This window comes from Frieseomelitta varia, unplaced genomic scaffold (assembly GCF_011392965.1).
Source record: "Frieseomelitta varia isolate USP_RPSP 00005682 unplaced genomic scaffold, Fvar_1.2 scaffold_934, whole genome shotgun sequence".
Taxonomy (NCBI): Eukaryota; Metazoa; Arthropoda; class Insecta; order Hymenoptera; family Apidae; genus Frieseomelitta; species Frieseomelitta varia.
In genome coordinates this window covers 365,928-391,775 of record NW_025110739.1, presented here as the reverse complement: position 1 = coordinate 391,775, position 25,848 = coordinate 365,928, and the positions used below count along the sequence as shown (strand labels likewise).

The window sequence follows — 25,848 nt, the reverse complement described above, 5'->3', positions numbered from 1 at the left end:
AGACATTGTGTAACACAGTGACGAGGTATAGTGTAACATAGTAATGGAAATTAATATACTAATATACTAATAAACATACGAAAAGTTTCATGAGTATTAACAATCTACGTGAAATGATGAAGCTAATGTTTACGTAACGCTATTGCAAAACGCAGGCATCAGTAAACATCATTTCACTGCAAAATTAAAATTGAAAATCACAGGAGAAAGATGTCATAGGTTGTGTGTTTTCTATGCGAAAGTAATATTTTTATTTAATACTCTGTAGATCCATCAAACAATTTTACATGTGATTTTGAAAATAATTATATCTTTATATTACTTTCTCGAATATTTAAAAATTATTTGGCTCTTTGTGGAATCGTAAAATTTATTAATGGTATGTTATTTGATTTTGAAAAAAAAAAGAAAAAAGGGGAAATACATCTCTTTGCCACTCTGTTGAATATGTATTTAAAAAATACTAATAAATAATTGCCACAGTATTATTTATCACAGAAACATGAACTTATTAATGTAACTATTGATTTTTTCAAATAACTTTTAATTAATCCATTTTTGACTTTTCATACAATAATTATAATATATCCACAGCATCTCGTTTAAACTTTTTCACTCTTTTTAGACACGTAGGTCAAAATTTTTCATGCAATTATTTCTACTCTAATTACTAAACTATATCCATAGTTGAGAAACCTAAAATTCTCAATGTGATTTCGTTCGTACATTTTATATCTATTTCTGCGTGGAATTACTCTACTTGGAATTATTCTCATCTCGTGTTTAGACTTCTACTGAAACAATATCGAAATAATAATATTTTCTGTACTTTACAACTCAATCGTTTATAAATTTTATTTCACCTTTTATTCGTAGAATACAATGGCATTAAAAACGAAGAATTCCAGTTGTAAAATTTCAGTCCATTTATATTTCAGTATTTTATATTTATTCTATGCACATCGGTAGTTCATATTTATTCTACATTTTGATATTTTAGTCCTCGAATTTTTAGCTGAAGCGAATAGAACTAACTAAATATTAATTCTTTCCTTTACTAATCGATTAAAAAAAATCGATCAATTCGCTCGTAGTATAAATTCTATTCGTGGAAGGTTAATTAAAAGATCAAACACGAAAACAACTCTATCCTCGACGCTTTCCAAATAAATCTACCGCCGCCAGCATCCTGATACCAATATCAAAAACAAATCCCAGCAAAGTAGAAAAATGAATGTTGCTCTCGCTCGACGGATCGGATCGAGGAAATCGTAATCGGAAAACGTCGAAAACGCACAAAAGATTGAAACCGAAACGAAAGTTTCGATTGAATCGGAAAGTGGTTGGCACTTAAAGAGTACGGCGGGGGTGATTTACCGACGTGCCAGGGAGCAGGTGGGGTCCTCTAAAAAATTCTCCCAATTCATCTTTCACGTCGGAGAACGCGCACTAAAACATTTTAGTGCCGTTCGAACGGTGCATGCGACCGAGAGGGATGATGGGGGTGAGGGTGGACGTACAGAGACCGAGGGACATATAGATCTCGCAGAAACCCCCAGAAGTTTTCGCGCAAGAACAAAGGCAAGGATGGCTCGCCCCCGTTAAATCAGCCAACTTCCGGTAACGCTGTATTTCCGGCACCGGGGTATAAATTCAGTTTTTACGGCCGGCTGTGTTTAAATTTTCATCGGGACACTGAACGTAAGTGGATTACGCTGCGTTACGAACGAGAAGCCCTCTGGAATTAAAAGACGCGAGAATATATATATATATATATACGTGCATACATATATACGCGCGCGTCCGTGGGTATTTGAGAAACGTTCGACGCCATGTTAATTCGAAACGTCGTATTTAACAAGATTCGTGTACGTACGGATGATCTCTGTCTTAGGAATTATTCAGAATTCTACTTTCACGACGTGCTAGTGACGAATTGACTGCCACATGAAACGTGAAATATGTGAAATTAATGAAAATTTTTTTAATCCGGAGGAATGTGAAAGATCAAGACGAATGAATCTAGTTGGATCAAAGTTGTTAGATCTGCAAGTAGAATAGACATTGGAGATATTAACTGTTTCAATGACAAGTTATTACGAGATTTGAGCAAAGAGTTTTTGCGATTTTTCCAGCTCTAGAAACTGCTGCTGAAAAATTATCGTTTCATGGTGTTGTTACAGTCGTCTTTGACCTACTTCACAGTTTGCACTCAGATAGGAAGGCATCATTCGGATTTCAATTCAGTCAACTGAATGAACATTAAAAGTACAATGAAAGCGTATTTTTCACTCTGTAGTATTAGCCGGTCAAAACTTCTACGTCGATGATGCACATTTTATTTTAATAACTCTAATATATTCATACTCGTAACTCTAATATAATTATTTATCATAATTTTACAGGAACAAGAACGTTGATCACTAGTCAGAGCCATTATTTACATAATTATTTAAAAATTTGAAATTATAAAAAAAAAAAAAAAATTTATGTATATCCTTCCGTTTGAAAGAATATTGTAGATGTCTGTACAACTATAACAAACTTCACATGTACATAGTACACAGAATTTCAAATGCTCGATGCAAATTAAAATAAACTTAATAAATCTCAAGTAAATTGTAAAATGATCGTTCAAAATGGTTATTCTTTTTCAAATAATCAAATTCTTCTTCTCACTTCTCACTGCTCGTGAATGGATTGCTTTAAAAGGGACAACATCAACATCGACGAGTAAAGAATTACTTTCACTTGGTAAAAAAGTTCGTGCAATTTTTATTCGTTTGGTAGAGAAGAAAAATTGCACGAACTTTTTCAACGAATCTCGTATTTTTAAATCTTCGGTGATGTGGTTCAGAGTGCCGGGAGTAATGGGAGAACGGAAGTGCAGGAGAGCAACAATGTTCCACTTTTAGCGAGTAAACGCAAGCAAAGAAGAGTTTACGCGTGACGTTGAATCCAAGAAAAGGGCGTGCTTCTTTCGAAACAGGAAGAAAGAGGGAAACTTGGCTTCGGGCCATTGATTGCTTGCAACTCTTGTTGAAAGTCCTTTGGCAGAAATCGTTACGCTCTTTCCTCGCTGCGTTGAGAACTTTTTTCACCGATCAATCGGCCCAGAGAACCGCGTCTTATTGACAATTTCAGTTTGTTAATTTTTCACGCTTCTTTGTCCTTAAACAGTAATTTCGAATGACAAAAATATGAAAGAAATATTGCTGACTCGACGCATCTTCTCCCTCTCATTCAAATATGACATTTCAGCGAATTCCGCGTAAGAGAAACTAGAGTATCGTTGAACTTTGTGCAAAACACGAACGAAATGTATATAACACGTAAAAATGTGCGAAATATATAAAATATATTAATGTATGTAAATAAAGTGTATATATATATATATATTTATTTATTAAGTATTTATTAATTATAATATTTAAAAAATGGAACGAATTTCTGCTCAATTTTCAATTTTTATTGCAATTATATCTGTAAAAAACTGGTATTAAATTTTTCTTTTACGTAATATATGTAATAAATAAAAAAAAAAATAGTTTATAACTATATTCAGAAATTCAACAATATCTTTGGTTCTAAATATATCTTTTAATTTTATTTTATATTTTATTTACATAATATCTTTTATTATTTTGTAGTTATTCGTACATTTAAAATTATAATAAAATAAAATTATATGTTAAAATGTACAAATAATTTCCTATTTATTTTTGCTCTTTTAAGTGACAGAAGTAACACAGTAAAATTATTTAAGCATATTGAACGTATTAAATTTTATACAAACAAAAATACTAATATTCGTCAGTCGCAAAATATTTTTATCAAAACGATCGAATAGCACGTATCTTTCAAAATACCATTGAACAGAAAAAACGAGACGAATGTACGTATGTACAATCTACTATGAGGGGCTTTGCATTGTACTATTTTAAACAGAAATATTTTCAACAAATAAAATATCCTTTTCAAGCGAAAACGGACCTTTCTTCACGTATCTACAATGAACCAATGAACCAGCCCTGTAACAAAGAATAATTTCATCTTTTCGAGTCACATTTACTTTTCATTTTATATTAAACTTCACAACGTAATCCAGTTTTGTTGCAACGCAGTCTTACGATAAATAACACAATTTCACTCCTACGTTTGCACGTTACTATTTGTCGATGTAAATCTTGAAAACGTTTCTCAAATAATTCGTTTAATTTCATATGTCCCAATTCTTTTATCCACGCGAAAAAGAAAAGTTAATCAACAAATTTTTTTAATGCATCATGTACGTATATTTTCCATTTCATTCGGTTGTACATAAAAAAAAAAAAATTGAAATTTAATCGAGAAACTTATTTAGTGTATCGTGCAAGTGTGTGTAACATTACATTTACAAGCACGTTCTATATGCATACATAACAATATAACGTAAAACATTTGTACTGTACAATGTTTTACGTGCACGTGCAATTATAATGCACAATGCTTGAATAACTTGCGTGCGTAAACTATTCAAAATAATGGAAAAGTTAGTTGAAATACCACATAATATCATAAATGTGACAGGCTCGTATAATATCTTCCTGCTTTACACAACGAACTCTCATTTCGTTTTCAAAATGTTAGCTCAAATTAATTGCGTTTGTGCCGCAAATATAAAAACAGCTTTTTCAATCGTTAATTCGTTAGTTGGCTCATTAAGTGCGTTTTACATGCTATCCTTTAGCAGCTGTCTCTCTCTTTCTCTCTCTTCTTGGGCGATGATATTGCTGTAAAATTTAATTACAAGGTAACAAGTTCTGTTTCGTTTCTTTCTTTTCCTTAGCGCAGGAACCTCTGCCACGTTCTGTAGTAGCCGTTCGCGTGTACCCAGCACTTTTAATTCTAGCATAAAACTCTTGATTAAATCACTTTTATCCAGTCGCGGTTTTCAACTTCTCCGCGGGGTTAAATTAAATTTGAGTTTCAATAACACCGGAGTTTTAAGAATTGTGTTTTTCTTCTTATTTTCTCTTTTCTTTTCGACACTGAATTTATCGAAACGAAAATTTATTGATTCATTACGGTTTAATTTTTATTTCGCTCTGGTTACGCGCACACCTGTCCCACGGCCACTAAAATTAATATTTTAGTTAATAAAAACACACTGTTGATAATTCACTGGAAGGTGATCAAGTTCAAACATCGTCTTTCCCTTTCCTTGAGCCGTGACTTTTAATTTCAACGCGTGGTCTTTTCCAAGATTAGACTAATTTAGACTTTATAACACGTGAAATATGCATTTCTAAATGTGTATGATACTTCGTCGCAATCGTAATTAATTTACTGTATACAAAAGGTTCGAGATTGCACATGTCTTTACAAATATTGGAATATACAATTCTAAATATACGTGTAATTAATACTTGTGCTCAATCAAGTAATACACGTCCACATTCATTATCGATAGGCTTCAACAATTGCCAAGATCACGAGAAAATGTAAATAATTATAGTAATTAGAATATAATCGATATAATTATCTACAATTAACATGATTAGAAATTAACTAATAAAGAAGTTAAAAAGATAATATTTGTAATTGGTTGCAATTACAAAATGTATAGAATTGCTGGAACTGAAATGATATAAATATAAATAGTTCGTTCGTGCCGAACAAAAATCTCTATTCAGAAATATTTTCTATTTATAAATACATTGTTGCAAAGTCTACAAAATACCAATTGAAATTAACCTTTACGATTGCAACTCGACGAAACACTTTTATCGTTCCGCTCGTAAATCGGGCTGTGCGGAGAGATAAGAGATTTCACATGTCCAGAGAGCTTGATTTAATTTCTTTTCTACTGCAGAACAATTAACAGAAATGTTCCAACAGAACATTTTTCTTAGAGACTACATATGCTATCAGTTTTCATTGTAAATTATTAGTACTTTGCACTTTTTTATGTATTTCATTATGCACATTATACATTTTTGTGTATCTCTTTCCATTTCGTTACATAATTCCTCGAATTTTTATATTCTCTAGAATGGCAAAAAGAATTTTACGTAAATTGAGAAATGATTTATCATCGTAGTACTTGGCCTTGCATATCAAACACTATTTCGACAAATGTCACGCTTAAATGCTATAATCGAATGAAATAAAAAAAATTGTATTTCCTAAATGTATAATAACTCATCGAGAGGTTGACGCGACCGTAAAATAACGCGATTAAACGAAAAAAAAAAAAAAAAGGAAAAAGTTCTATTGCATTAAAAAATTGCACAGTTCACTCTGCTTCGAGATCATTAGTTCCAACTAGCTGCAGCGCAACACAATCGAAAGGAATTAAATTAACAACACGTTAACATCTATATTTTGTTATTTTTCAAGGGTCAATTTTCAAGACTGTCATTAACAACAAGTAAATACGACTAAATAAGACGAAACAAACTGAAACTATAGATAGCAATAAAATCGATGAAATATCGGTTAAAGTTCCAGTCCCAGTAATTTTATTCCGACGACTTGAAACGTCTTCGACTCGCCTCGTTAACCAAATTACCAACGATCGCGCCAATTTCCACTTTATAATTGCTCTTTATTATCTCAACTCGTACCAGAAGCTTACTTTTGTTCGGCACAGTCGTACACGTGCAATATTCCCCGAGCGATCGATGCCAGACCAAGGCACTTCGGCTTTCTAATGCCTTTCCGTCCGAAACATTCCCAAACCAACCACGTGCAACGCGTTCATTTCACGCTCCATTTATGCAAACGCAGCCGGGAACGCGATGGTAACGATGACCCAGAACGATCGAGCGGGATTACGTGATATCGCATAATTCAATATGATTTAATGCGTCGATGTAAATTTCGAAAGATTCGTGGCCGGTTCAGCGATGACACGGACAGCTCTCCGTGCGACTGCACACACAAACACGCACACGTATTTTCAATGATCAAATTGAATTCCAACGACAGTTCGCGAGGATTGTTCTTCCGTGCAATCTCGTTCAAGCTGCATTTAGTTTGCATTTGGAAACTAAACTTTTCTAACGTTGAACGACTCTGCGAGAACCCTACTCGTTCAAAATAGACCGAGTTGAAACAACTTTTGATCGAAATTACCCCATTAAACCTGTATTTATATTAGGGGACTATAGCCAAAACGAACGAATCGATCGAGCAAACGTGAATGGTCAGAAATCGCTTCACTAAGTGTTTGTACAAGCGATTGTGAACAACTTAAGATCGATCAACTCGGTCGTTTGATCGAATGTTGTCGAAAATGCAATAAAAAACTGATATTGAATATATTCTGTGTAACACATTTATTTACCATATTATTTATTCAATTAAAAATTTGTCTTTGAAGTGAACTTTCCGTTTCTCAGATATGTAAGTGATTTTGTACTGTTGTACAGAAAAATTTATTATAAAATTACTATCATGTACATGGATATTATAATATTGTATAATATTATTGTACAATATTACAATAAAATTAATAAACAGATTAGTATAATAGTGTACTAATATACTAATATATAGTATATAATATATACTATGTATGATTAGTATTATTATATAATATTATTATTATTGTATATATAATTGGAATAATATAATAATAATTATTATTATGATATATACTATAATATAATAATGCAGTGTATAATACACAGCATAATATAACATATTTTCCATCATTCAGCACTGATTGTGAAATGTGATTTAATACTAACCAACAAATTGTCGATGAGTAGAGATCAAATTTTGTTTATTTCAAATTACATTATGTTCATCTGATGAACCTGTTGCATATGTATAATAGAAAAAATAAAAAAAGAAAGAATAAGTAGTCAAACCCAAATAAAATTTGTCATACAGGATGATATAATATATTGCTGAGGAGAAATCCGCTGGAGGGATTTCTTCTCGTTATTTCTGACTGGCTCAATACAATACTAAAGATGAACACACAGATACACACAAATAAAATGATGTAGTGAAATATGACGGTCCTTATTATCAGAAAAATAATTTTTCTTCTTTCACTGAGTTAAGTTAGTACCTACATATATCTTGCACAATAATAAAGATGAACAGACAAATAAAGATGAAGATACAAATAAAAAAATATAGCAAAATATGACGGTCTTTCTTATCACGAAAATAATTTTCCTTCCTTCGTTGAGTTAAGTCAGTACTTATATTATTATTTATTATTACATTAGCATACTATGTAGGTAAACACGTTTACTATGATTGAGTTACTATATAGCGCATTATTCTGAGGTTGTGACTGTTATCGATTTTAACTCGAGATATAACAAAAAAAAAAGTTAGACTGATTGCTATCCATAGCACGACTTTCCCCAACATCTGCACCTCTCTCGTTCTTTCCTTCTCTAGCACCCAAGTTTTCCTTTCCTTTCGTTCTTTTTTTTCTGGTTTTTCCGAATGGGCTATTAGAGCCTCGCCGTTTTAAATCGAGTTTGTAAACTCGAATTTGCGAATACCGAGAGCCGGGGCGATAAATAGCGCAGTTGAACCGTTGATGCTCGGGCAATCGATGCGTATCTCAATGATGCTTTTTTTTTTTAAGCGGAGAACTTTACTTTTGCAATTAGCGCACGTTCGGGAAGAGTGATTATTTAAATCGTAGGTAATTTTCTCGAATACTACAGAAAATAATGAAAAAGAAGGACGGAAGGAGTGGTCTAGATGCTTACTTGCAAAGAGAAGAGGAAAGCAGTTAATCAACGTAGTAAGTCTTAGAAATCGATTTCGCCCACGTTCGCAAGAAATGTTTCATGTATCTTGTGATCATCTAAATGCTTGATGATCTTCTTGTAATTTTAACGTTAAGATTCACAATTTTTTGAATTTACAGATGCTTTAAATATGTCTTTCGTTATGAGTGATCGTGGCAGATTGACGTGGTAAAATTACTATTATTATTATTATTATTATTATGTAGGAATTTATTATTAAATTAAATTTATTATAATATTATTGTTCTGCGGAATTTTATAAAAATAGTTATTCAGAGTCAGACAATGAAAATAGTTTAGACTACCAGTCAGAGCAATGTATTCATTTTCTATCTTATTTTACATTTCTTTTCCTATTTTAAGCCTTAAATATGAGAAAAAGGCTACAATATATTTTGAAATACTTTCTTTATCGTTTCACTGATTTAATGACAAATTTCAGTTATATGTAGGAAAATCGCTGAGAAGAATGTTGCTGCGAAAAATCATGATGTCAGTTAACGACCGTAATTATGGATCAATGATTAAACACAATTACTCGAGATTAGAAGCAATTCGAATTGCAAAGTCGGTCTTAGGAGCAATCAGACTTGAAGCAATCTCCACTCAATTTAGTCCATATCCGAGGCACTTAGGCTTCGTTCAATTTAGCGAGCAATTATACTCAACAATTAGATGAGCACGGTGATTGTTGTCTAACGACGTGTTTATCGTTAAACCAAATTCTTGTGATCGTATCGATAAATTGCCTGAATTTAAAAAATTTGAACAGCAATTATTCACATTTGTGTTCACTTAACATTTACAGAAGTTACAGTGAGCTACAAATTTACTATGATCTCAACGAAACTATTCAAATTTGAATAAATTTGAAATTTAAAACAAAGTTAAAACAAACATTAAAGTTACAAGAAGTTACAAAATTTTCGTTATAAGAAAAGTATGAAAATGATTTTAACAAAGGTGCGTAAATTACTTTCGAATTTGAAAAAAATTCGACGAAAGTACCCAAAGTGATCTCACTGAGCCACCAAAATTTGAGAAATTTAAACAGCAATCGCCAACAATTTACAGGACAATGTAATGTTTAAGTTACAACGCAATGCTACGAATTCACCGCAATCATACATCGCGAGTTAAGAATTAAAATTCAAAGGATGCATCCGTAAAAAAAGAAAAAAAGAAGAAAAAGAGAAAGAAAAAAAGAGGAATTCATAGCAATTACGTTTCCCGTAGTGTAAACCATTTTAAGTCCGGTAATAAATTAAAACCCGCGGAACAGGCGGGTTAAGCGGCAGAATTAGGTGGTACGCGTTTAAAGGTGTTTGTTTTATCAGTGTCGTTATTTTTCGTGCGAGCGAAATGCCGTGAAATTTTCGTAACTCGGTGCGAGATAACGCTCAAGAGAAAGGGAACGGAAGGGGGGCAGGGGGCAACATATCAAAAAGAGCAATAACACACACATACACACGACGAGATAAAAGTTTTTCAAAACCACTGCGCGGCGTTTCGCCGACGTGGCTGAAAATTTACTGAAACGTGTTAAAATATTACTTTCTTGGACTGTTGGAAAATTAGTTGGAGATTGCGCCAACTTCCGAACGGATATAATATTTAATGATGTTATGCTTTCACGTTCCTGGCGTTATAAACTCCCCTTTTCGAAAATAAAATTACATCGAGGATACTTCCTTTGAAAAATAGAGATATAACGGATGTTTCATTAATACAGATTTTAACTGAAAATTGAAACGAATGAAAGTACAGATAACTTATTGTTGCGAATAAGGGATTACGAAAAAAGGATTCACAAATAATATTGTTTTGTCTAACAAATGAAATTTAGACGAAACGACAAGGAACCTATGCTCGATATTTTATCACAAGAAGAAACGGAAAAGAAAAATCTGACGAAGTTCTTTTCTGCACTTTCATTAAAATGATAAGTGAGATAATAGAAGCACGGTATCAAATTTTTTTTGAACGCGTCTATATAAAGAATATTTCCCACGAAAGTCTATATGCAGCTAGGGATTTTAAATGTTTAAAGAGTGACAAGGATATTAAATCACACAGACACTAATTCATTTATTAATTAAATTTGCAAAAGACCTAAAGGAAATCATGAATGAATCGCAACAAACAAAATCTGCTACGAAATTACCACAGGCATATTATTGTTCATATATTTTATGAAAAAATTTCAGCAACATCGAGAGAATATTTTCGAGATTTTAGAAACATGTTTAAACCAAACCTAATGAATTATTGAATTTTATCCTTGAAACGTCCAATATATTTCTCATTTATACATATGAAATATATACAATGCATGATGCACGAAGACCTCTTTATGCCAGTATCAATACTTTGCACACAGTATCGTCAAAATTATTTTCCACTTTCAAAATGTCGAAAGTCGAAATATCGAAATTGATCTAAATAACAATTTCCACTGATTGCACGTTGCTCCGTTTGAGGGCAAGCGTCCAGAGATGCATCGCCACTGGATAATATATGCCAACAATCGTACAGAAGCGCGTTAATGGCCTACGAGAAATGTATTAGGTGACAGATATAAGTGGCTGGGAAATGAGGTTCACGGGATTTACGACGTTCACGATTATCGTTTGCCCATCCCTTGCCCCTAATTTACGACTGTTCGATGCCTGTAAATCGTTGCGAAAATCTTTCTCCAATTCCTTCGGGGAGCGAAAATCTCCCAAGGTGCCATTAGGCCCGCGAATATGTAATCGGCGGTTTCGTTTTCAGGTGATTGAAGATACTAATGCTCTGACCAATCGAACTCGCGTGAAATTGGCGAGTAATGGAGTAATTTCATATAAATTAATTCACGTATTATTATTATGTACGCATTATTATAATATATATCACGAATATGCTCCTCTTGTCATTTATTATTATTTTTACATACTATTTTAGTTTCCATTGTTTTTATTACTATTCTATTTTTATTTTTATCTACTATATTGTATAATGACAGACGTGATTCTTACACGCAATGTACTAAAATATTCAATCAAGGAAATTATTGTTGATATTAGATAGTTGGCAGAACTATGTATTGCATTTTACATGTACGTGTAGCCAAACGCGATTTGGCACTGGTATATGTATAGTCTAGTATTAGATTATCTATTGTAAGTAAAAGTGACAGGTCAAAAAGATGATTAAAATAAAAAAAATATGATATAAATTTACTCGATAAAAAAAACTGATATACGTCTGAGTAGAATACCAAGAGAACAAAAATTTTTGGCAAAAAGGAAATAGTGAAAGAATGGATTGTTTCATTTCATTCATCGAGCCAATAGTTAAACTTATTTATACACGTTCAATAAAAATTAGAAAATAATTTTCTTTACTTTCAAGTGCTTTCAATAAAAAATTAATATAACCAACAGTTGATGAAACAAACAAAAGCTAAATAAATACTAATTACTTGTAAATACCTAAAGAATTGGTCCTCGTAAGAAACGAATTGAACTTCGACTATAGCTGAAAAGAAAAAAAGGGAAAACGATTGCTGGTGTGAATTAGCTCGGGATAAAGAACATTTCGCATAAGATTCAGAACGAGTTAACATTCGTAACATGTCGTTAATACTTTAATGCAACACAGATATAATCAAATTACGAGATAGAGGGAACAACAAATAATCCTCATACCAAAAAACTCCAACTCGACAAAGTGATCAGATAAGAATCGAACGGAAGCAGATGTGCACGTTAAGTATTACGAAATCCCGAGCAACGGGTTTTTAAACGCGCGGGAGCAGTGAGCAACATCGCGTGTAAATTGGAAACACACCGGCGGAAAATGATTTCGAGGAACGGCAACATTTTCTGAAGGAGGGTACCTGGGAACTGCGAGATACATAATCTCCAGCTATCCCTTATCTCATCCCCGAGGCGATAAAACGCCGCGGTACGAACAGTTCTGCGATGTTCTCGCAAGAGCGCCGAGGCATTCTCACGAATTTACGAGCGTGTCTCGCTGCTCACGAACCGGCCTTAGCAAAATCTATGACGGCTACGTGACGGAAAATTAATGCGGGGAAATAATGTCGGTCGACTGAGCGAGTCGGGACGTAAAAGAGAAATTTCGATCCGAGAAGAGGAGGAGACGGTAGAAGAATTTCAGTCGCCACGCTGGCAGGAAGAATAATTTTGGTAAATTATTTTTCAAAGCGGACGATCTCTCTCTGGATTCTGAGCTGAATCGTTCCTTTCTCTTTCTCTTTCGAAAAAGACAAACCATTGCACATGAATCATTTTCATCATGGCCTCTTAAATTTTGAAATTATAATTTATTTATTAATACGAGTAGAGCGATGTACCGAAATTCCACGTGAATGAACGAATAAGCATTAACATCGATAATTCCAATGACAAGTTAACTCGTCTTTCCCAGTTTCGATACATTTATTTATAATGACATATACATAAACTGCTTATCTAAATCGTTTGGCGATATTTCTATTTGACATTGATATTTTACTTGACACATCTGCAAATAATATCATTTTATTCGCATTATCCAACAGACAAGCAGTTATTAATCTCTCGTTACATGTAAAATTAATTTCATTGAATTTTCAGAAACTAATTAAACTAATCTCTGCCGTATTTTATTTTTCACACAAGGGGAGATAAAGTTGAATTAATCAAGAAGTTGAATTAATTAAGAAGTTGATTTAACGAGGAATTAATAAACATCAATGTTCCTACATACATATGCATGTATATTCATTCAAATTCACGGCAATAATGTACATGTTAATTTGTTCAGTCTTTGAAACTTGTTGATATTATATATTATAATAACCAAGAATATTAATACCCAAGAAACTGAATTATCAGTGTTGATTATACGTGATAGGCGTTATGAATTATCGATTGTCTATAATGAGAAGTAATATCTGCGAACATATATATATTGGAAACGTTCGTTAATGTTGACACGAGATGTATTTCGAAGCATCGGTCTTTCACACATTTATTAATTATTAAATCGAAAATTAATGAATTGAATTAATTAGTACTGAAATACCGTTGTATCATTAGCTATTTTTAAACATATATTATCACGAGCATGATGTGAATTATCCATTTTCAATAAATAAGATTGACTTATTCGTCGTGCAAATAAAAATTATAACACATAATGCGTGTTATTAATATACCATTAATATTTCATACTATTAAGTTTTTATTGTCCACTCTGTTAACTAAATCTGTCGTACTACGTACAACATAATATGAAAATATGATAAAAATAATTAGCGAAAAATAATTCTTAAGAATTACATCAGAATATTTTATACGTTGTAATTCATTTGACATGTTTCTATCTTAGGAAGTTTCATTTACAATTTTGTAAAAAGAAAAGGCTAAAATATACATATTTGAATATCTTTTCAAAAACTGAAAAATCAAAAATTAAAAAAAAAGTCTATAAATGATAATAAATAAAAGCTTGTGTTCTTTACTGTATCGTGGACTTTTTTCCATTTTTTTTGTATTCTAATTTCTCTGGTACCAGTTTTATATCTTAACCGTCGATAATTCTAGTATTAAAAAAGTGAACACGTTGCCAGTGAACAAACAATTGTATTGCATTGTACCACTTGGTTCACTTTGTTTCACCGACGCACGATAAAAAATGCTAATTTCTCGAGTGCATTATCAACTCAAAAAAAATCAGATAAATCAAAAAATTTACGCAAAAATGGACCAAATAGAGGAGGGAATGGTCAGAGATTTAGCGGAGCTTTAAACTAATCCCCGGGGGAACTTTCGCAGGTCGATTGTACAGGTCGAGGGTTGCTCTGTCTGGAGATATCAGCAGCTAATGATCCACCGCGGCGCATGCATGTAATTAATACGAGACCGTGTGAAGTGGATTTGTAAGGGCTGGCCGGCTGGAGCGTGTATAAGCCTCGTTAAGGAACTCCAGTGAATGGAAGTTTCATCGAAACTTCACGAGCGGAGATCTAGCCCTAAGGAGGACTTTGAGGATTAATTACTTCCACCGTGCTTGTTCTTTCCTCGCGTTAATCGCAACTCCTTACGATTGTATTCCGCCCTGTGACAAGCGTCACAATCGCTCGACCGATACGGCGCGACATTACGGGCAACTCGAACTTGCTCTCAGTGATGGATGAAACCTTCTGTTCAGTCAAATCGATCGATTCAAACGCGGAGTTGGCTAAATCTTTGTTGGTGACAAATTTACAAAACGTTCAAACTGCGTTTGCAAATCACAATTAATTTCGATCAATCGGTTTCGGTCAATAAGTAGTTATATTAGAAATTAGAATCACTGCAATCCAAAAATAATAAATCGTTATAATATCTATAAATTGATATCTATAATTGATTTAATATCTATAAATTGATTGCAATTAGTTTATTTATACCTGTTTAAATAACAAGCAAATCTTTGCGCTTAATTCCCAGTAATTAAATTAAATTGAACAGTTAATTAAATAATGCCGAAAATTTGTATACGTCGTTAAGTGGATAACTCTTTAAAATTAAATGGTTTCGGCATGAACTTACTTGAATTTGAACTTTGATTTCTTTTCTCATTGAAATAATGAAAATTGTTTCCAGAAAATGGAATGATAATTTTGATAATTTGTCGGCACAACTTTTGACTCGTACAGTTTAAGAAAAATCATTATTTTACCATAAAATATTAAAAAAAAAAAAAATTATGAATTGGTCATTTTTACCATTTCGATACCAATACTAAAATAAAATTAACGAGTATATAAATTCAGGTATATCCGTACAATTCTTTCTCAATTATTTGACAACGTAATGAAATTAAAAAAAAAAAACTTCAGAATATTTAAATTGATCAAGTTGATCTGGAAGATTTTCTTCGACGCGATAAACAAGTAAATGAGTACGAGTCTTGTCATTTAACTTTCTATATTGCTATCTTGGAACGTTTGTCCACCTAAATTTGAAAATGAAATATTGTGTTCAATTTATTCACTCGCTCCTGTAAAATCATGATCGTAATTATGGTTTTTGCTACAATATATTAAGTGTTTCCCATGGAAGAAGGTTCTTGCCGCGAAGTTCTCCGAGAGTTTGCCGAGTAATATGACGATCGGTCACCCCTAACGATTAATTAAACGTGCATAGTTGTTCAGCGACGAAGTTAGCAATAATGATGTAAAATTTCATAAGGCGAAGAGTTCATTTAATAACACTGTGGCCAATAAATCTTTAAAATTGAACGCAATTTGTTCATTTCAATTGTATACATAGTTATAGTGAATATTTCTGGATAACAAAGAAGCTACATATTATGTTTTATGAGAAATAAATGAAATCCAGCTAATTTTATAAATTACAATAAAAGAACGAAAATATGTACATTTATGCTTGATGTGTAATTTTCACTATGATTTAATTTCTTAATTCTTTGAAATAATGAAACGAATAATGCATAACGAATTTAATTACCCCTCAAGTGTAACGAAAACTGCGAAGAAGCAGCACTTCACTTCAGTTTTTTGCGTTTTAAGTCTTAAAGAAGCTACTTTAAGAATAAAATTCGTTATGAATTACCCCGAGACTCCAAATTTATCCGAATTTAGGAAGTTGCAATGAAATCGCGTTCAAATTGTCCCGTTCCGTTGTCCCTTCGCGAGAGAAAAGAGCAGAATAGAAAATAGAGAAATGAGAAACAACTAATTTATCTGATATTTCTCAACATTGGTTTCACTGGAAATCAAGATACCTGAAAAAAAAATCTCGCAGAGGAAACAAGTAAATAACTTTCTTCTTCTTCTTCTTCTACTTCTACTTCTTCTACTTCTTCTACTTCCACTTCTTCTTTGGCTGTCAGTACTTTCAATTAACCTTCGTTAAACTTAAAAGTAGTACTAGCCAGAGGGTGCAGACAGCAGCCAGGATTATCGATAAAAGTTTAACCAGCGAGGTAGGAACGAGAAGGAGAACGGAAGTAGCGGAGAGGAAAAACGCTGAGTTAATTCTGAGTGAATACGCTGTGTAATTACGCGATAATTGCAATCATGTGAAACAATATGTCCATTTTATTCCGCGGTCCGTAATGAACCTCAACGAAACTTGACTCGATACTTCGAATATGACGACCGAGTAATCCCATCGATATTTGCGGAAAAAGATATTTGTCACGTGCACATGTATGTATTAGGTGTTTAATATTTTAATGAAGCTTATCTGGTTTAGCAGTGGCCAACAATTCTCGTACAACTGGGAAAATATGGAGAATGAAATGGAATTGTGTAAATTAATTAAGGCGTTACCCTAGATTTTGACTTTCGTTTGAAGCTATTCGATTGAACATATCCTATTCTATTCGTTAAGTATAATATTTCATCTATTAAGTATTTATTTACTCCAGCGCCACAAATATTTTTCTAACAAAACAAAAAGCACATAAATAGATATCAGTAATTAATTTTTAAATTGTAATTGTTTATAAAGTTATATAAACACGAGATGGACAAAGAATTTTGAACAACAAAAATAATTAGATTCCACTTCTGCGATAATAAAATATTCCACCGTGTACTGTACAATTTTTTGAAAGCGACGGTGAACAAACTACACGATCACGTTTGAATATTGAATTTACAAACAGAGTTTCGAGACAACGATTGAAAAACTTTAAAAGTAAAATCTTACGTAAGATAATTTAAATAAACCCCCGAACGTTCGAGAGCGGCAAGTTCGATAACACGATTATTTAACTTTGCAACAGCGGCGGCATTTACATACTTTGTAGTTACAATATCTCAGAAATGTTGTATTTAAACGTAGTTCTAGTACGAACTTTACACCAAGTTAAAATTGAATAACCTCTTTCTGTCCATCTTGATTCTTGATAAAATCCAGTTATTCTATCATCACGCAACTACAATTCGGAACACGTAGTTCACAAAAAGATTCAGCGTTTATCAAGGATGATAAAACGTTAGAGAAAATGAGAAAAAGATATTTTACTCTCTCGAGTAATTTTCCGAAACTTTCGTACTGTTTCGCAATTTATTACGAAATCTCGTAACTTTTATCTACGAAACATTTATACCGAGGTATTCCGATTAAATTTCTTTAATAAAATTTCTAATACGCACAATGAATACAACCGTCGTCGTATTTTGTGAAGTAAAAATTGATAATATTCTCAACGAATGAAAAGGATATTTAATTACGTTCAGAAATTAATTTCCAAATTTATTCGTATGTGTATGTGAAAGAAAGTTATCGAAAGCTCCAAATTAAAGTGTGGCTCCATCTCGTCGTAGTTTTAAATTATACGTACTTCGTTTATCCAAGCACGTTGGAAAATAAAGCGATTAAAATAATTAAATCAATTTGCACAATTAAAATGGTGATTGAACTCTTATTATTTCTTATTATTTCTAATTTTTGTAATTTAAATTTTCTTCGCGCGAATAACTGAATTTAAATACAATATATGTATGTTTTTTCATTCGTTCATTTATTAATGCGAGTTCTTTTTAATTTTCTAAAATAATTAAAATTATCATGTAAAGGTTTAATATTGATGAAACTTAAATGTATTTAAAATACATAAATAAAATATATATAATAAATACATTTCGATTATTGTGTAATATTATTTATTCTCTTTGAACCTTTAATAAGCTAAAACATCTCAGAATTAAACGAAGAAAATACTGTTCTTTCTTTTCGATTTATTTTGCGCATGTGGAATCATCTGCTGATCTCATGTCCCGTCGTAATTTCCGAGCACAGTCTGTACGCATTTACTCAAAACCGTCTAATTCTCCGAAATTTATGGACGCTCGTAAAACTCGTTTTTAAGTTTCATAAAATTTTTTGCATCGAAGTTTCATAAAAACTTTCTTTCGAGTCTCAGGCAAGTTCCTAAAATTTTAATTTTATGAAATTCGTAAACTGTGCTTCATCGTAAACTGCCTCAAAGGAATAATCCAGACCAATTTCACGGCGAGACGTGAATCCACAATACACGGCGCGAAAGTAAAATCTCTCGAGAACGAGCTGCTTCAGCTACTAATTGCAAGTCCGATCGAACGAGCCGAATGAAAAGCTATTTCGTTAAACATTGCGCAATTATTGCGTTCGTAAATTAATTTTCCAGTTCTTTTGCTTCGCAAGGTTATCGCGTAATTTCGAGTAAATGATTCGCGAAATCCTCTTACATAAAGACTAAGCTCGATAAATTTTCAAACCTGATTTTCTCGAAAGCGAAGCATCTTGCAGAAAAATTTTACTCTACGCAATTTCACTTGCACGTGGAACAACCCCTTGTCAATTATTTTTTCCTGCCTGTAATTACTTAAATTCTCGATAAATTCTCAAATTTGATTTACTTGATTTACTCGAAAACCTCCTATCGATTGCTCTTTTCCGTCGCGTTCAGAATTAGTTAAATTCAATACTCGATGAATTTTCAAACTTCGCTCGAGAACGAAGGCTTTGATAAAAAAAATTTTGTTCCTTCCCTTCCCGACACATTTTTGACATGCAGAATCAGGAAACACCCCACATAAATAACAATCAAGAATATACACATCTTCAACTAATAATTAATTCGACTGTTTCAATCGAATAGCCCGTGTCAAGCGAACCATCTCGCTTCTCGTAAATACTTGGCGAAGTATTTACACTCGATGCGGTGAATCGGTGCTCGGTTCGAGTCGAAGGGACAGGGCCTAACGAAAGGAAAACGAGACGAAACGATACGAGATGGATCTGGCCGAGATAGACGGCCGTGACAGACAAGACAGACAAGAGGCGAGGGTGAATCGAACGAATCGGAAGAACGCGGGAAGGAAAGGTGGAAAGTGAGCCAGCGGTGATTCAGCTTTTCCTTGCGTCCCCCACTTTAGCCGGGTTATGCATCCAATTCCATTTCCCATTTCAACTTTTCTCATCTCTAACGGCTGGCTCGTAATGGCGGTGGTCGACGCGAGCGCGCGCGCGCCCGCCAGAAGTTAAATACCGTTACCGTAATGTTCAATCATTATTTCTACCATTAAAATAGCACCGAGGGTGGGACGAGGAGGGGCGAAAGACACCAAGAATAGCCTCGAAAGAATCGCGTCAGGCAGAAGTAAAAAAAAAAAAAAAGAAAGGAAGGAAAGAAAAAGGGAAAAGGAGAAAGGTTTAACTTTGCGTGAAGGGAGGGGAATCAGCTGCTTTCGAAATGGCTCCTCCACTACGCCTGATTCTCCGTAGCCGCGAAACGTAGCCGGAGAACTTTCCCGGAATGAATAGCATGAAAATCAGCCAACGACCATTCTACCTTTTACCGAGCGAATCTCCCCGGTGCTTTGATTTTCCAGGTGAACTTTCAGATTTGAACGATCGCTAAGGAAGCAAGTAGAGCATGATATTGTGCACTTGTAGCCGACTTCATTGGCAATTTGGACTTTGGATGTAGGTAACTACGAAGTAGGTAGTTTCGAGGGATTCGAGCATTTTGATCGAAAATTTTTTATTAAAAAATGTGAGCTTCCTATTAGGAAGTTGGATAATTAAAAAGAAAATTTAATAGCACGACACCGTGTGCTCGTGACAGTTCTATTTTTATTGATGATTTTGGGGATTAAATTAGTTGTCGTTGTTTGAGCTTCTGAAAATTTCTTGTTTTCTCTCATTAGAATCGAAAGAGTCAAGCTCTTTTTTTTTAGAAATTATTCCAGCGTACGGCGTACCGTCTTGTTGCAACATTGAAAGTTAACATTGAAAATTAATAAGAAAACAAAAATTAGAAGACCATCTCGTTCTCTATAACTTTAAGTATTTTTTTTTTTTTTGTCGTTTAAAACAAAAATGTTAATTTTCGCATCTGGTAACTAACAATTGTTATAAATATTTCTAGTACTGATGGAATACAACAAAGTAGCAAAGTACAGAAAATAACATTTTCAGATCTTAGATGTGTGGGATATGTAATTTTCATTTGTACGATAGAGGATTGAGATCACGATATTGTGGGCTTGTACCAATTTTATTGGCGATTTATAGGTTTTCAAAATATCCAAGCGTCTGAGATTTTCCTTGAATTATTTTCAAACGAATAAGATGAAAAGATCTGAACTTTTTAAAGACTATTTAAAAAATAAATACTTCGTATTGAAGAATATTAATAAAAAAAAGGAAGATTAGATAATTAAAGATAATACAATTTACACAGATCATTCTCAAAATAGTTACTTCATTTCATTCGTTTAAATTTTCAAACACGATACGACAACGATAATCAATAGATCATTCGATGTACTATCATTCAATCGTATTAATTAACCAAAATACGAAAGTATCACGGAAAAAAAAGAAAGGAAACAAAAGAAAATACTTCTTTAATTAACAAAAGCTAATTCACCTGCAAATCGCGCAGTTTGCACGATTTGCACGCCTCTAACGTTCCTGAAAATGCCATTATCCAGGCCCACGAGCTCTAGAGAGGGGCTGAAATTGGCCTTCCAAAACGAAAAGAACTTGGATATCTAATTTACACGTTCGATCGAGCCCGGACGGCGAGAAAAAGAGAAATATTTAAAAGCGAGATCGCGGGTGGGGAGGGAATAGGGGCGGATTGATTACGACCGCTCGGAATTACCTCGCTTCATACAGAGAGCGCCGAGAGAGAACGGGACGAAGAAACGAGCTAATGATAAAAGACAAATACCAGAGTAGGGGGAGAAGGACCGAAGAAACGAGGCGCAGAGGACGAAAAAGAGAAACGAGCGAGGTAGAAGAGAACGAAGAACGAAAGGGAAGAAAGCTTCATCAAGCCGATCGAAAGGATCTCGTCGCTGTTTGCCTTCCGCTATTCCCCCCCCCCCCTCCCTCACTCTTCCCCTTATTCTTCCCTTTCGTTTCGTTTCGTTCCATCCTCCTATTTCCACCCGGCCCCCGTCCTAAAGCTAGACGGCGAACGAAAATTTCGCGAATTTATACACGGTAGTCGGTGGTAATTAGCCGAAATGAGAATTGGTCCTGGGCTACGAAAAGCTCGACCCCGAGGCCCCGGGTCGCTTAATTGAAAGCGACGACGCTTCGTTGAAAAGTCGGATTCCCGGTCAATGCGCATCCATTCTGCAATTACATGAACGGCTGCGCTTCGAGCAATGGAAATGCGGCCCCCGTTGTACGATGTTGAATTTTAATAAAACGGGGGAATCGGTAGCCGGCCGACTCTGGGTATTATCGGTATCGCGATACCCGTGAACATTCTAACGTCGCTACCGACTGGCTTTCAACCGGTTCGCCGATCTTTTTCTTTCAAATTAAATCGCCGACTGCAACGAACGGAGATCGTGGAATTTAGTTTCGTTTTCAGTGTCTTTCCTATCGTACTGTAATTGGAGATTATTCGTGAGTGGAGTGACGAGTACGTTTTCGGTCAGTATTATGTCACTCGTCCCTTTACACAGATCTTTTAATTATTATTCGGCTGTAAGATAATAGCCGAAGTTTCAAACTTTGCCAGTGTCTAGCAAAAACTCTACAGATGATTCGTTAAAGAATTGTAGCGAAAGTATAAAGCGTGAAAAAAATAGGAAATATAATTGTAAATGAATTGCATTTTATACTGTTGTTAAAATTTTTACACAACATCCACTGTATATTGCATTCTTCCCGCGTACGTAAGAAAAATAAGTGAGCCAAATGGTTTCTCATTAGCTTTAGTGATATTAACATGTACACAAACATGTTCATACATGGACGAAATAATAAATACGTAAACGTAAATAGGTTTTCGAAACGGATACGGAATAAATCGAACTCGCAACAGCTAAAATATTACGTGAATTTTATTACATCTGGTGATACTTCAAATAGAGATAGCTCGATTGAATTTGATCTTTGTTTTGCCCGTTCCGTCGATTCGATGGAAGGAAATACAAATGGATTTATGATCGGCGATAGTAATTGGCCGAAACGATGATTGAAAATGCCTTGCAGCGTTATTCAATGCTTAATTGGAAGCGAGAAAACTTCTAGAGTTTCATTTATATCAACTACAGCGAAAAGAACGTTCCAACATTTTTACATATTTTCACTCTGGAATAATATTTTCAATTTTGCCGAGAACAAGAAAAGGAAAAAGGAAACGAGCAAAAAAAAAAAGAAACTAATCGATATTTTCTTCTTTTACATTCCTTCTTTCAGCTAAGGACCGTTATTTCATTCTGCCTTTAATTAAAAACTTTATTATTCGCGACGAACTTTTTAATAACAATTTATTTACATTGCAAGTACTCAATATCTTTTCAATGAATTCTTTTTGAGTTCTTTTCAATGATTTGAAAAGAAATATTCCGTGCTGTGTAGTTTATTGTACAAGTACTTTTTAATTAAATTAATCGCACGAGTACTTTTATTATATTTTATTATTATAGTTTATAAAAGCCTCTAAATTGCAATTTTCTTACATTCCAAATAATTTCGAGCATAAAGACAGATTATGAAAACTTGTTTTATTCATACATCTCGAAGAATTATTTCATCCTATATTACAACAAATGTATTATACTGCAAGAGACGGATAAATATTAATTTCTTTTTCCTAAATGAAATCAAATATTTCCAAAATTTTCAAACATTTCAAAGAAAATTGACACACGAATGCTATTTGATCCTGTTCCGTTATTTCCATCATTCTATCTTCAGTCACACGAGAAAACGTCTCAAAACTTGCGCAGAGACGAAAAAGTCCAATTAAAAGGCAATAGACACGGATGCGCGAAGTGTTACCTTGCCATGGTTGCCAAGGCTGGTGTTAATATTCATAAAATGGCCGGTGTCCAGTTTTAATCAGACTTCCAGCCGGCGTATAATAACGAAAATAAAACTTCCTGTTTAAATTTCGCAGAATTATTGCGAGACAGCGTGGCGTCACGCCGCTAAAAAATAGCACCCATCGACTCGAGTTATCGCGGACATTAGAGAGAGAGAAAATTCTACAATTAGTATTAGAAATAATAACCCACCGTAATTTAATTAACGTATAATAATTTAATAATTCTAATAATTGAAACCATCAAAACAAACGGCGGTACTCACTCATTTTTCAATCACGCCAATTTCGGTCCGACATTAGCGAAAGAAACAAGAGCTTACCTGAAACAAACAAGAACAGAATCCAGTTAGTTACGATATCTAAATTGCAAAATACTAAATATAAACATTTAAGAAAAAGAAAATCAGATATTACTTTTAATATTATTAACGAAATACATATTGCTACAAGTAATTACTTCATCCAAGTAATGTTTAACTCTAGGTTCTTACGTTTCTCTCTCTTCGGTCAATTGAGTCTCTCCGTTTTATCGACGCAGTTCCTACTTTGTAAAAATCAATGCGCACGAATAATAATAAATCGCGTAATGAAAATTGCGCCAACGAAAATTGTTCCACCGAAAATTCACCGGTGGAATCGAAATTCTTTGAAAGCTGCTGCTCGTTGAAAAATTTACATCACAATGCGGCTGTAATGCAGTTTACGTTCGCGCAGCAGTAGCAGCGAGGTCCGTATTCGAGTTCATTATGCTGACGCAAGAAACGAATGGTAACAAACACATACTCGTCTTTTATATCGTTTGTCTAACCGTACTATTTTCGGATCTTAATCAATTCTGCCTTGAACTACGTATTTACTGTGACGTTCGACTTATGTGTTGAAGGTTTTTCCACTGAGTTACAGTTTTTTTCAGGAAAAATAGAAGTCAACCGCGTCTACCAAATAAGTTTACATCGCGAGATATCTGACATAAACACGAAAGTTTCAGAAGAGTTTGCCTCGTGCAATTTTTCTTTATTTAAACTTCAAACTTCACTGTCAATAATTATCTATTAATCTGTTGATCAGGTTATTTCTATATTCGGGATATTTCTAGATAAAGATGAACAGATTTTTGTTCAAGGAAATTTTAAACTTTAAATGTAATCGACCTCTAAAACTGCAGATTTCCGTGCACAATTCACACTTATAATAGAATCTCCATTGCAAATTATTTTACTTCTGATATACACGCAACCATACATTATCATATTATATTCAATATATACTACTATAGTTCTAATATTTAATATATTTCTTCGCACTGTATACAGCCTCTGCTATTTTGTATTTAAAACTTTATTAAAAGCATTAACGATATCAAATTTCATTCAAGAGAAACAATGTAATGTATTAAAAATACATCTATCGATAAAAGAAATCATTATTACTTAACTTGTCTTCTTAGTTAACAAGTTAAACAATTAATTTACAACTTACTTTTATTGCAGTAAATGATTAAGTATTAGAACCAATTGTAAATATCAGAGTCTATTGTAACGACCAATATATTAGAAACTATTACAAATATTAGAATCTACTATTTTAATTATGTAATTTCCAACGATACTGTTCTTTCAATACTTTTACACAGCGCTGTATCGATTATTGATCAACCATTTTAATCAACGAAATTTAAATTTCGTGTATGATGCTGGCTCTCGGTTATTTAAATATAATTACAAAAATTACAGTTTGGTGTTCACTGGTCAAGGATCCAGCGGTGGATCGATATTGATTCCGACCGTGTACCCAGTGAAATTTCAGCGATGCAGAATATCGAGAAACATCCCCCTGCCCTGTTCGCCTCTCCTCTTGGACTGCTCAATTTATATTCCTCAAGCTTTAGCCGGCGTTAGTTCAATTCAAATCAGCCCACAGTTGCCGGAGACTGACGTCGATATTTCTATTCTGCTCAAACTTGCCCGCATTAATATTCATTGTGATCACGTTCCCCGACCTTAACTCGTAAACACTCCCTTCAAGAAAATCCGCCTTAATGACTTTCCCGGCCCGAACTTGCATCCTTTTCGCAAACCTTACTTCCATGCAATTGAAATTGTAATCGCACGTAACATCCATCAATCTGAAACGACGTTTATTTCGAAGCGTTCTGTAACTATTAATATAAAACAGAGACAAATAAAGATAGAAAAGTTTCCTTCATTTCCTTTCTGTCAACTTTCATTCA

General features: G+C 33.7%; 1 long non-coding RNA gene across 1 annotated transcript in view; it reads right to left on the bottom strand.

The window, feature by feature from the left end:
- Positions 1–24,531, bottom strand: part of LOC122537852 — a 32,315-nt gene extending 7,784 nt beyond the window's left edge. The window contains exons 1-2 of the long non-coding RNA XR_006308706.1: positions 24,110–24,531; positions 23,882–23,938 (exon numbers count right to left, since the gene is read on the bottom strand). This is a non-coding gene — a long non-coding RNA (uncharacterized LOC122537852). The remainder of the gene's footprint in view (positions 1–23,881; positions 23,939–24,109) is intronic.
- Positions 24,532–25,848: the final 1,317 nt, after the last annotated feature.